The following is a 13,997-nucleotide window of genomic DNA, read 5'->3' as shown; positions in this document are numbered from 1 at the left end:
GTTGACATTCTTCAACTGCATGTTAGCTGAGTGGGGTAAGTCCAATAAATCAGAGTGTAGGAACCGAAGTCTGTTGAGGCTCAGGGCCTGCCTATCATATAGTCAGTCCAGAGATTCAGATCCCCTGGGTATATCTTAAACCCCAGCACCAACTATAATTCTGGTAAAGTAACAGGAAAGGCTTGTGAAAAGAGATCACATCTGAGTCCAGCTCCATCATGCATGAACACCAACTCCAAAAAAGAGCCAACTGATATGGCAGTGAACTCCATCTGCCATGACCATAAAACCTGTGGGTCTCTGTAGCCCTCAGAAGAACCAATACCTGGGGTTGTATCAACTTTATCTGTCTTGTATTTTGATTTTCATCCATTAAAAAATTGTGGAAATTTGTTTCTCTAATTGTGTTCCGTACCTACATAATACTCGATTTTGCCTCTAGACCTGCAAAGCTTAAAATATTTACCATCTGGTCCTTTACAGGAAAAGTTTTCCCATCCCCAGCCAAAATTATAGTTTGGAATGGGATATGATACATTTCATTTCACCTTACACCCCTTCAGGGCAAGGAAGCTGCAGTGGGGATAGGGTGGGTGGAGGTGACATCTCATAAAGATACATATTTCTCTTTTCTTTTTTCTCTTTTTCCTTTCCATTCTTTTCTTTTTCCTCTTTTCTTCTCATCTTTTTCCTCCAGACCCATGGTCTCCCTCCCTCCATCAGCTCTCTTTCAACATACAGACTTTGAAAAACCTTATTAAGAAGGAATGTCTTTCAGAAGTCAGAGGCTTGGGCAGCCATTCCTAAATTGACCTCTAACGACTGGTCCCTGAGGGGATTCAGGGCTCAATGCGCCCTTTCAGAGGGGATCCCATGGTACCAGAAAGCACAGCCTATCCCTTTGTGTCCTAACCAAAACCTTTGTGACAGTGAGCTCAAAGACCTCACCTGACTGCCACCACGTGTCTTTGTTTCCCTTGGAATGTTTGCTCAAAAATGGAGTATGAAAGTAAACAAAAATAACTTCCAGTAGTGAGTTAAGCAAGGCTCCTTGTGGCAGGGGAGTTTGCCTTTTAAGAAAAGCTGGGCTCACATGCCTGGCTTCCAGGCAACAAAATGTGGGCCAGTTAGTTATCAACCAGTTGATTCTTGATATCAACCAGACATCATGAATCAACTGGTACATCCTTGGGTTATAATTGCATATGGTCTGGTGTCTACATGCAAACTTATAAAAACGAGCTATTCATGCAAGTCAAATATGCCTTCACAGGTTTTTCTCACAGAACCAGTAACCATAAAAGGTGAAAATGAAAATGGAATCGACACCAGGGTGGGAAGGTGCTGGGGAAGTCATCTTCCAGCCCTCACCTGCCTCCCAGACCCCACATGTGTCCTCTTCTGTCGTGCGATGATGTATCAGTCTGCTTCCATTCCATAACCTGAAGAGATGTTAAGTCTAATGGAAAGGCCCAGCCAGACTTTAAACCCCAAAACCGGGAACAAGCAGCCCCAGATGCTAGTCAAGGTAGGAATTCCTGGTGGCAGGGCCCCCTGGACAAAAACCACCTTCAAACAGTATAGACTTGGCTTTCTTCTCCTGTGGGAGATGGGGTGTACGGAGCTGTCATCCACTGATCTTGGTCCAGAGCGGGTTTTGGCCACTGGGCTGTGATGGGATTTCTTTCCCTGTTCTTTTGGACTCCTTTTGCTGTGTAAGTTAACAAAGAGGTTATCTGCCCTTCTGGGCTCTTTATGCTGTGCAAGTAATAAAGAGGTCATTTGCAGAAAGGTTCTGTTGTGCCCTGAGCCTGAATTCCCATGACACACCACTGTTGCAGCGCCTCGCTCCACGGATGGTCACTGGAAACCAGAAGTTCAGACCCGTGTGGAAAGGAACCGGAAGATCCGCTCTCTGCACGAGGTCCAGAACTGGCCCCTGGCAGCCAGGTCTTCTCTCCCCCTACCCACCCACTGCCTGCCCTGCGAGGGCACAAAGCCCTTGGACATCTCTTACAACCAGTCTTTCTTTGTTCTCCTTCTTGTCATCCATGTGTGCAGAGATCTTTATTTTGAAATGAAGAAGATCTGTCATTAACTACTCCCCCTCAGGCAAGCCTCCCAGGCAACACATACACAAATCCCCAGCTGGGGCAGATAAGCCTCTTTGATGCTCAGTTTTCTCATCTACGAAATGGGAATAAGAATAATAGTACCTTCCTCATCTGATGGCTTGGAGGGTAAAATGAGTTCATACTTGTGAAAGCTAGAAAACAGCATCTGGCACACAGTCAGCACACAACAGGTAGAGCTGGTATTATTGTGATTTGCTCTTGTTATTATCTGTATCACAAAGCATTTCACTCACCCCTGGGTGGTCACCCCAAGTAGGCCTGGAGAACCACTCTCAGTACCTTACCCAGCCCTGACCGCAATCCCTTCCTCCGGAGCTGATGACCACCAGAGAATTAATGGGGCAGCAAATGGCTTCCCTCCTTCAGGGCTGCAGCAAGGGGAATGCACATGGAAGCCTGGAGAGGGCGCAAGGTCCAAGGAAACACCAGCTGCCAGGAATCCCTTGTCATGATTACAAAAACAAATGACTCAGCATTAGGACAGATGAGGCTACAGTGGAAGGAATCATGCAAAAGAACAATTTTTTGAGTGGAAGATTTGGTTGGAGAAATGCACAAAGAAGATTCTTTTACACAAAGGCCAGATCTGGTATGATCCTGTTCCAGTTTTAAATTGAGATGCAGCTACTGAGGGGACAGCTGCTGTGAGCCTGTGTCGCAGAGGCTGCGTGACAGCTTCCCTTGGCACCTGAAAGCAGGCTGCTCTTCCCTGGTCGGCGCAGGCATAAGTGACACGAATCACAGGATGTGGACAGAAATGGGTAGCAGGCATCGTCTCTTTCCCTTTCTTCCTGTACTGTTTCCCACAGTTCCACAGCTGTCTCCCTCCTGGACCCTTTGCCTTCCTCTTTGTGAGCCCTCCCAGTCTTAGCACTCACTCTGACTTACACCTACCCCATTATGCTCATGCCCAATCTTAGCCAGTTATTTTCCATTTGTACTATTATTTCTCATTTAAAACAAAAGTGTAAAGTGCTTGTCTGTACAGTGCCTCAGGGACAGTTAGAAAATGGTGCTCCTCTGAGAGAATGAGTAGCCCCACATCAGGCCACAGAACTGGATAAGAGAAGGGAGGGGCTCCATTACAGCCCTCATATAGCCTTGTGCAGGGGACAACCTGTGCCACTGTACATAGTGATCCAGCAAAACCAACTGAAGCTCATGTCATCTTGATGAATGGGATCACCTCTTTCCAACAGCATGTCTGACTACGCTGGTATGGAGACAAGGCAAGTCCCTGCAGCTTCTAGTAAATTCCTTTCTTGATTAGAATTAAGGAGCAATTATCTGAAAACCTGCACCTTCCCGTTAGTTGCAACCCTTTCCTGTTTCCATAAGCCAGTGTCTCCCAAATAATGGGCCAAGATGCCACAAAGAGCCTATGGTTCTTAGACCTGGAAGGGCCCTTCTATTTCATGGATGTGAAAACTGAAGCCAAAGGTCAAGAGTGCAGTGGTGGTAGAGCACAACACTCAACTTCCGCTCTTATGTTCTTTTTTAAAAATATATTTTTATTAGAGAGGTTGTGAACTTACAAAACAATCAGGTACATGTGTGGAATTCCCATCCACCATCCACCAACACACTACATTGTTGTGGAACATTTGTTACAGGTTGTGAGATAATATCATCAGACTATTACCACTAACTATGGTCTATAGCAGCATACATTTGGTATATTCTTTCTTATATTCTTTTAACTTCTCCTTTCATGAATGCCAGAAGTTAAAAGCCAAATTGTTCCAAGTAGTCGGTCAGTGGTTTGCGAAGAGGATGCTGGTGGGTCTTCTTGCTCCTCTCAAATGTGTATCCTTATTTCCCACCTCTTTTTAAAAAATCTCATCATAGTGGTTAAGTTTGTTTCTTCAGCGACAGATTATATATATGTCGATATTAATCCCTGCTGCTTCAGGTCCACCAAAGTAAATGTAGGTACTGACGGAAGTTCCCAGGCCAAAAGGGATTAGTGAAGTGGAAAAGCATTGTTGAGCATTTGCCGATGGGAGTCTCCCTCCACCCAGTCCTTCCCTTTGCACTCCCTCAGTCAGGACCTGAGCTCCGAGGCAGTCACAGCTTTAGGGAAGGTTGCCTCAGCAGAACTAGAGAAAAGGGAGGAGCTCCAAAAGCTGTGGTCCAGTTCTAATTGTTTAGATATGTTAAACAATGGAAAGTAGTATTTCCTTTCTCAGGACAAGATAAAACTGATCTGGACTGGAGAAAATGAGCTGGCCAGAGAGAACTCTACAGAGAAAGAGGCCAGGGGCATTTTGGAGAAGGCATCTGTCTGTGGTAAGATCAGGGGCAGAGGAAACTTAGAACATCCAGCTAAGTTTGGGGGATGGAGAATAGAGGGAACCTCCACCTTATAGAACTTCTGGAGTCCTGGGGCAAGGCAGTGTCTAGAATTTTCCACAACACCATGGCATGGGAGCATTGAGAAAAAGATGGCCTGAAATAGCTGTACTGGTTTTCTCTGATTCTCAGTGTCACTGGGGGAAATGCTTTAAGAAGGAAGAGCAAACATCAGCTGAAAGATTTAACTCCAGTTCAGGAGGGTCTCAAGAGCAGATTGTGGGAACCAGTGGATGGCAGTGTAGACTGATGTGCCATAGTTGAGTGGGTTGGGTGATGAAGCCAGACCACCCTGAGTGATTGTTGCATTGTATCTGCAGTCAGATAGAAATGTTTTTTTATAGCTTGTAAAGCTTTAAGTATTACCATCCTTACCAGTGGGTATAGACCAGGGTGGAAGAGAAAGTCTTCATAGAGTTAGGATGCAGTAGAGCTTAGTTAAAAATAGAGTTTATACATGGGGGAAGGGAAGGCTAGAATGAACCATGTGATGCTGGATTAGAGTTGGAGACATCAGTTTGAACTCATTTAACATAATATAGATACCAATGAATAACTAGAAACATTATAGATAGATGTGTATATACAATTACTAACTATTCATACAGATATTTCCTAGCTCTATCCACTGAGATGGCTTGGAAGCAGTGACAGTCCAGTAGCAGTGAGCACTCGCATCACTCAGGTCTTGTTTCTAATACCTTTCCCCAACAAAAGGAACCAGGGCTCTGTGGAGAAATAGCAGAGTGTAGGGCTGGGGCAAGAAAAATATAAGATGAACCTGGAGCATCTCATAGTGTCAGAAAGTAAGAAGGATCTCAAAAAACAAAAGAGTGGGGGCATGTCAAAGGGACACAGGAGCCAACCTGAATGAGCACCCAGTGGCCAAAGCTGGAAAAATTTAAGCAACAAAATAGTGTAGTATCAGACTATAACCCAAAGTGTAAAATAAATATCCTTGAGTGCACACTAATAGAAATAAATGATTGAATAAATAAATTAATGGAGGAGAAAAGACAAATCTCCCATGCAGAAGAATTCCCTAAATTTATGGAGATACTACCCTCTCATATCTCCTCACTCCTTTAGTGAGGGCTATGCCTGACTTGCTTCATTTCTAAGTGATTTGCTTCTAAGGAGAATGGTATGGAATGGGGGGTGGGGTGGCGGGAGGTGACTTTATAGTGGAGAATCCTGGAGAACACTATCTCAGCCAGGTGATCAAGGTCAACATCACCAGTGATGAGTCATGTTGATAGTATGCCCCTTTGCTATGATGTGTTGAGAAGGGCACTTTGTGTTCTTCCTCCCCCAAACCCATAACCCCAATCTCATCATGAGAAAAAGAGCAAACAAATCCAGATTGAGAGGCATTCTACGAAATACCTGCAGCTTTACAGAGAAGTTGCGATAATAGAATATATAGAGTCCCCATAGAGTCCACACCCCATTTCCCCTTCTGTTTGCCTCTTATGTTACACTGCGGTACATTTGTCACAATGATGAGCTGATACTGATACATTATAATTAATTAAACCTCATACTTTCTTTGGATTTCATTCGTTTTTCTCCCTAATGTCCTTTTTCTGTCCTGGGGATCTCACATGACATTTAGTCATCATGTCTTCTTGGCTCCTCTGGGTTGTGACAATCTCTCAGATTTTCCTTGTTTTTGATGACCTTGACTAACTTAAGAGGCGAACAGAAGAGGAAACGGGGTGAGGATGTGTCCAGAGAGCACAGAACACAAAGAAGAGCTCCGCTTCCTGGCTCCTTGTACTGGGGCCTGGCCTATGGCAAGGCCTCAGTGCCCATTTGTTGAGTACTAGAAGGAGGAGCCAGGCCCGGAGAGGGTGAACAGAACTGGGCAGTCAAGCCAGAGGGGAATGAGGAAAAGGCTGCTTCCCCCCCACCCCCATCTCACCCTCCTGTGTACAAAAAAAGGTCTTCAGGGGATTCCCCAGCCTTCAGGGTAAAGCACGAGACAAAAGTCCTTTTTACTCAGCACTCGGGTCTTTAGGAGCGGCTGGCTTTCCTGGGCCCACTCCTGTCTGCTTCTGGGCACACGAGCATGCTGCTTCCATCCCACCCATCCCATCCCATCCATCCCATCCCGAACTAGGTGTTCGGCAAACACCTAGTTACATTCGGCCATGCCTCCAGGACATGGTTTGGAGGTCAACTCTGAGGTGACTTTTCTGAACCGGGTTAGGCCCAGCTTTGTGCTCCCAAAGGACCAAGCAGTCCTCAGCTTCCCTCTCTCAGGATTCTTATCACACTGCACTGGGCTCCTTGATTGGCTGGTTGGTCCCCAGGCTGGACCAGAAGCTCCCTGAGGGCAGCTGTTTTAGTTATCATTTTATCCCTATGCACCCAAGACTGGGTCCTGACGTGGTTGAAGCTTGGGTAAAGGTTTCTGGAATAAAGGGAGGGAGGAGAAGGAGAGTGAGTGGGAGGAAGAGAAAGGAAGAGTTGGGGAACCAGAGCTGACCCTTGCATAGAGCCCACGGACGTGCCAGGGATTTTCATTAGTGAACTTATTTATCCCTTCCAGTGACCCTGGGACTCAGAGATGGTATTCTGTCTGCCTTTCACACGAGAAAGCTGAGGCACAAAGAGGGTAAAAAAGCCAGGCCCCTGTGACTCCAGAGCTGGCCTCTGTAGGACATTCCAACAATGTCAGGGATCACAGAGACCCATAAAAAGCTGCCAAATTTAACGAAGAGAAAGTTACTGGTGGCACTCCAGAGCATAGTTTTGACAGTGTGGTAGGATCAAAAGGGGTTGTGGGGAGTTAAACAGTCGTGGGGGTTGAAGCCAAACCTAATAGTGCCAACCCCACTGACAATCGGTATCCTACATGAACTCCCCCCGAACCACTGCACTGACCACCAGTGGCAAACCACCGTGCCCTGAGCTGGCAGGCAAGTTTCTCTGCAGTCTCCATCCAATCTGCTTGCCAGCTTTCCTTCTTGATATCCCTGGACCTCAGTCCTGCTCTTCACCTGATGTGACCACCCTTCGCTCCTTGAGGACATCCTTTGTCTCCCTGACTCTGTGGCCTTCCCCAGACTTCCCGGTATCTCCCATTGCCCGCAGTTCATCCCCACCCCTTTGTCAGTCAAGGGAGCTAGCATTGTGCGATCAGGTGTGCCTTCCAGCCATGAGCACTGGGGACATGGTCCACGGGCCTCTGCCCTTTCAACCAGTGCCCACTTGGCCAGGCCCTCCAGCAGTTGTGAGCTCTCCAGGCTCTGGGTCCCAGGCCCCTTGGTGCCTCTTGTGCCATTTGAAGTCCTCCATGCTAGGCACTGCTCTAAAGGCTCTACCTATTTGCATTCCACATGACCCTTTCTTGTTACTCTAATCCCCACTTTGGAGGATTAGCCCAAATTCAGCTGCAAAGCCGGGATTTGAGCGGAAAGCACTGTTGCACACGAGCTGGATTAAATTATGCCCTGAGTTATTCTGCCCTGGATTAGATTTTGGTAGGCCCTCCTTAGGTTCTCTTCAACACCATAAGCCTTTTAGGCCCAAGGACTGTGTTTTATTCACCCAGCCCAGTCTTTTGCACTTATTAGTTGATAAATGTGAGTACAAATGAAAGGGAGACCGAGAGGATGATGACAGTAGAATTGAGAGATTTTTATATATCATTTTTTTCTGATTTTCAAATGAGGAGGCGCTCTTGAACGTTATTTTTTTAAAATTTTTTAATTAAATTGTCTTTTTTAAAAAGATACATAAATCACAAAAGATGTTACATTAAAAATATGAGGTTCATTAAAAAATATAAGAGGTTCTATTAAAAATATAAGAGGTTCTTGAACGTTCTAATGCAGGAATGTATAACATGACAGCTCTCCAAATTCTTCTCAAAGATAACCATTATTGCTAGCTTATAGTATATTCTTCCCGATTTTTCCTGTATATATACTGACATAGAATTACATACAGAAGTCTTTGGGTTTGTCTTGTCTTTTTGAAATTACAAACAACGCTGCAGCGCATCTTGGGAGGGGAGCTAATTTAAAGGGAAGTGTGTTCAAGTGAAGAGGAAACCCAGCAGAGTGGGAAAGAGCGGCTGCGCCACCACAGGACTGTGAGGGAGGGCGTGGAGCCAGGAGCCAGGGAGAGGGGCTTTCAGCTTACAAGAGGTAAGAACTACCTCCTGGGGGGGGGGGTGGTAGGAAAGGAAGGATAGGCTCTTGGGGGATGAGCTTTGTGATCGTGAGATGGTGAGGAAGATGGGGGCACAAACATGTTTTTTTTCCTCTTTTTAATATATTTTTAAAATGTTACATTGAAAAAATATATGAGGTCCCCATATACCCCCACTCCCCTCACCCGACTCCTCCCACATCAACAACCTCTTCCATCATTGTGGCACATTCACTGCACCGGGTGAATACATTTTGGAGCACTGCTGCACCACATGGACAGTGGTGTGGTCTACATTGTAGTCTACACTCTTCCCCAGTTCACCCAGTGCGCCATGGCAGGACACACGATGTCCAGCATCTGTCCCTGCAGCACCACCCAGGACAACTCCAAGTCCTGAAAATGCCCCCACATCACATCTCTTCTTCCCTCTCCCTACCCTCAGCAGCTACCGTGGCCACTGTCTCCACATCAATGCTGCAATTTCTTGCATTACTAGTCACAATAGTTCCATAGTACAATACCAGTAAGTCCACTCTAATCCATACTCTCTTCCTCCATCCTGTGGCCCCTGGGATGGTGTTGTCCACTCCACCTCACACAAACATGTTTTGGTGTAAAAAGGAGGGAAATGGAGGAAGCTCACCTGGCAGGCCTCGGATTTCTTTTTTTTTTTATTTTTTTTTATTTTATTTTTATTTTTTTTTATTGACTTTGTAATAATATTACATTAAAAATATATATGTGAGGTCTCATTCAACCCCACCCCCCCACCCCCCCTCTCCCCCCCCAACAACACTCGTTCCCATCATCATGACACATCCATTGGATTTGGTAAGTACATCTTTGGGCACCTCTGCACCTCATAGACAATGGTCCACATCATGGCCCATACTCTCCTCCATTCCATCCAGTGGGCCCTGTGAGGATCCACGATGTCCGGTGATCACCCCCGAGGCGCCATCCAGGGCAGCTCCACGTCCCAAATATGCCCCCACCTCTCATCTCTTCCTGCCCTTCCCCATACCCATCGTCCACCATGTCCACTTTTCCCAATCCAATGCCACCTCTTCTATGTGGACATTGGATTGGTTGTGTCTATTGCACCTCTATGTCAAGAGGAGGCTCAGATTCCACATGGATGCTGGATGCAATCCTCCCATTTTCAGTTGTAATCACTCTAGGCTCCATGGTGTGGTGGTTGTCCTTCCTCAACTCCATCTTAGCTGAGTGTGGTAAGTCCAATAGATCAGATTGTAGGTGCTGGAGTCTGTTGAGGCTCAGGACCTGGCTATCACATTATCAGTCCAGAGATTCAAATCCCCTAACTATATCTTAAACCCCAACGTTAACTGCACCTCCAGCAGATTAGTATGAAAGTCTTATGAAGGGAGATCCCATCTGAGTCCAGATTCATCACACATAAACACCATTTCCAGAGAGGTGCCATCTGCCCTGGTAGTAAACCCCATCGGCCATGACCATAACTCTCATGGGTCTCTTTAGCCTTCATAGGATTTCTTCGTAAAGTCGGAGGCGGGGTTGAAGGAAGAAATTTCCCTGGGAAGCTCTAGCCAACGTCAAAGGTGTCAGCAGCCATCCTGCCACTGGATGGCGCCCACCGGCCGTTATTTCGGACTTCCACACCAGTCAACTGGGTCATTTTTGTGTGCGATAACATGTAGCATAAAAATGAGTATAAAATTTCAGATTTCCTAAGAGTTAATGATAGCCATAGCTGCGTAAAGTTTATTCCCGGTTTAGGGGCCATTTCAGTTAAGGCAATCCAAGTTTCCAAATACAAACAATATATATTCACAATGTCCCCTATGGGTCTCAAAGTGCTAAAGATTTAAGGAAAGCAAACGCTGTAAAACAATAGTCTTTTTGTCCCTCCCGTGGGAAAAGGTAGAGGATTTTTAACTAAGTTTTGAGCTGGAAAGGGGTCAATTTCATAAATCACAAATATTATGGAATCAAGCTCAGACTTCACAACCTATAATTCTAAATTCACCTACTGAGTTAGATTTTTTGGGGAAAAATTATACCAGATTATGTAATATAGGCAGGCAGAAAGTGTTAAAATAGTTGTACATATGTCTGATGTATCTGGCCTGACTCTCAGTGCACCAGTCAAATGTGCAGAAAAATGACTTTATTTTCTGTGACTCAGTTTTGTTTCTGATCTTTCGTCCTACTTGACTCCCAAGAAGCCAGCCTCTGCCAGGGGGTTCTTGCTACCCAGGGTTTGGGCACAGTTTATGAGTCAGATCTAGTGACAGACGAGGGTGGCATGTGTGAGTACGTGTGTGTGTGTAGGACAATCCCTTTCTTAATCATTTTCTGCATAAGGACCAGCAGAGCTGCCCAGCTCACCTGCTCCCTTCCCTCCCCTATTTCCTCTTCACTTCTCTCTCCATAAGGGGTGGAGGAGCGCGCTTCTCCCTTTGCATTTCCTGGAGGTCCAGAGTGATGTTCTTGAATACCTCGACCACCACCACCTCCGCTATGATTGCCAAGACTTTAGGCCGTTAGCAGATGAAATCCGAGCTACTTGTTCCCCGAGACAATGTGTACAGAGCTTAAGGTCAGCTTGGCCGGGAAAGAAGGAAAAGGAAAATAATGAGGAAAGAAAAAGATGACTTTCTCGAAGATGACTCTGCCTCCCAGTGCCTCACATTATAGATACAAATTGTGTCTAGAGCACAGTTCTACAAAGACTACTGTTTCGATCACTGGCATCAGGGTCATCTGGATTCTTATTAAAATGCAGATGTCAGGATTCTACCTTCAGATACGTTGATTCAGGAGCTCCAGGGTAGAGCCTAGGAATCTGCAAGTGATTCCATTAGCCAATGAAGTTTGAGGACCACTCAGCAGAGCAGAGGTTCTCAAAGTGTGGTCCCCAGACCAGCAGCAGCATGACCTGGAAATGTGTTAGAGATGCAATTTCTAAGGCCCCAAGCCCAGATCTACTGAATCAGAAACTCAGAAGTGGAGCCCAACAATCTGTTTGAACAAACCTACCCCACTCCAGGTGATTCTGATGCCATAGAGCAGTGATTCCAAAGCCGTGGTTCTCAGCTTGGCTGTGTGGGAGAATTACCTGCAGCTTTAAAACCCAAAGACCCACACTATACCCCAGACCAATTAAATCAGAATCTCCCTGGCTGGGGCCCAGGTAGAGTGTTTTTTTTTTTTAACTCCCCAGGTAATTACAAGGTGCAGCCAAGGCTGAGAACCACTGTAACGGGTGGGCAAGTTGATATCTGAATCACTGGGACTTTCTCACAGTGAACCCTCCCTGCTGGGATAGTCTAATGCTACCCCCACCCTGAGAACCTCGGAGGTTGTAACCCTTGTTATTGCTAGAACTGGATTATGTTCCACATGTCCGTTTGCATTGGGGGAAAATGTTAAAAGCACTAGTCTAGGATAATATAGGTCTACCTTGTTCCTGCCAGCTTAAAAAAACAGCAAAAACATTAATTAAAATCGTGTTTATACTAATCTACATTAGGTGTGCTTTTATGAAAGCAAATTATTTGCAAACATTTTCATGGGCACTAATTGCCTTAATAAAAGTATAATATGTAATATAATGTGTATGTATATTATATATAAAATATAGAAGTTTATTTGTGAGCTTAAAATCATGACGTTTTTAGTCCAGTATCTTGAAAATAGGAATGAAATAAGAGTTCTGGTTTATGAATTTGTAAACTGCATATATTCTTGTAAAAATACCCACAATGTTTCTCCATATATGGTTCTTTTAAATCTAAACAAACTGTATATGCAGTCACACAATGTGATTTCTATTTCTCCTCGCTCCTTCACTGCCAAACTGTTTGGGTTGTCAAAACCCTGCCCAGCTTCCACCACACAGCTTCTTACAGCCAGCAGGTGGGTATCTGGAACTTCAGCCAGCAGCAGCAAGGACTGTAGTAGCTCCACCAATTCCATTCGGACTCGAAGCACCTGGCATAGCCAGTCCCCACGTGGTAAGGGCGATCCTGGAGCTGCCGTTTAAGTAGCAGCCACAAGTTCCGGGGCCCCCAGGGCCACCCATACTTCTGACCAACTGTCTACAAATTCAGAGGTTCCCACCCCCCTCTGGAGTTTGGTAATTCACTAGAACAACTCATAAAACTCCCTGAAAGTGCTACATTTTGCCACTCTAGCTTGATTACAGTAAATGGATACAAATCCAAGGAAGCCAAAGGAAGAGGTGGCTTAGGGCAAGGTCTGGGCGGGTCTCAGAGCAAGCTTTCGTGTCCTCTTCACATGGAGCGAGAACGCATCACTCTCCTGGCACAGAGATGCATTTTCTCAATTATGGAAGCGCATCAGAGCTTTGAGTGTCTCGAGCTGATATGGGGGCTCCTTACGTGGGCATGATGGATAAAATCAGTGTCTCCGGGGTTGAGCTCAATCTGTAGCTTCTCTCCCCTCCCAGAGGTCGGACAGGGGGGCTGCTAGGATATAGCTCAAAGCCCCAACTCTCTAATCACCTGGCTGGTCTCTCTGGTGGGCGGTCCCCACCCTAGGGCTGCAGGTGTGACCAGCCCCTCCCTGACGCTGCCTCCTGTCCCTTGATTTTTTTATTTTATTTTATTTTATTTATTTATTTTTAAAGATTTATTTATTTATTTAATCCCCCCCCCCCCCGTTTGTCTGTTCTTTGTGTCTATTTGCTGCGTCTTGTTTCTTTGTCCGCTTCTGTTGTTGTCAGTGGCACAGGAATTGTGGGCGGCGCCATTCCTGGGCAGGCTGCACTTTCTTTCGCGCTGGGCGGCTCTCCTTACGGGGCACACTCCTTGCGCGTGGGGCTCCCCTACGTGGGGGACACCCCTGCGTGGCACGGCACTCCTTGCGCGCATCAGCACTGCGCATGGGCCAGCTCCACATGGGTCAAGGAGGCCCGGGGCTTGAACCGCGGACTTCCCATGTGGTAGACAGACGCCCTAACCACTGGGCCAAGTCCGTTTCCCCCTTGATTTTTTAGACTCTGCTCTCCTGGGTTGTTTTTTCTCTCTTTGTCCCCTCCTTCTCATTTCCCTGTGCAGGCTCAGTGTCTACTACCAGCTGTGAAATATTGGAATTCTTCCAAGCTCAATTCCAGTCACCTTTCTCTTCTTACTCTACACCCTTTTCTTGGGTTAAGAGTTCTCACCTGGGGTGGGTGTGGATTTTACCCACCATGGGACATTTGGCAACATCTAGAGACATTTGTGATTGTCACAAGTGTGTGTTGGGGGGTACATCTGACATCTGGTGGGTAGGGGCCAGGGATGCTGCTAAAAATCCCACAGTACACAGGGCAGCTCTCTGCTTCTCCCACTGCTG

Source organism: Dasypus novemcinctus, chromosome X (genome assembly GCF_030445035.2).
Source record: "Dasypus novemcinctus isolate mDasNov1 chromosome X, mDasNov1.1.hap2, whole genome shotgun sequence".
Classification (NCBI taxonomy): domain Eukaryota; kingdom Metazoa; phylum Chordata; class Mammalia; order Cingulata; family Dasypodidae; genus Dasypus; species Dasypus novemcinctus.
Note: the sequence above shows the minus strand (reverse complement) of the source record.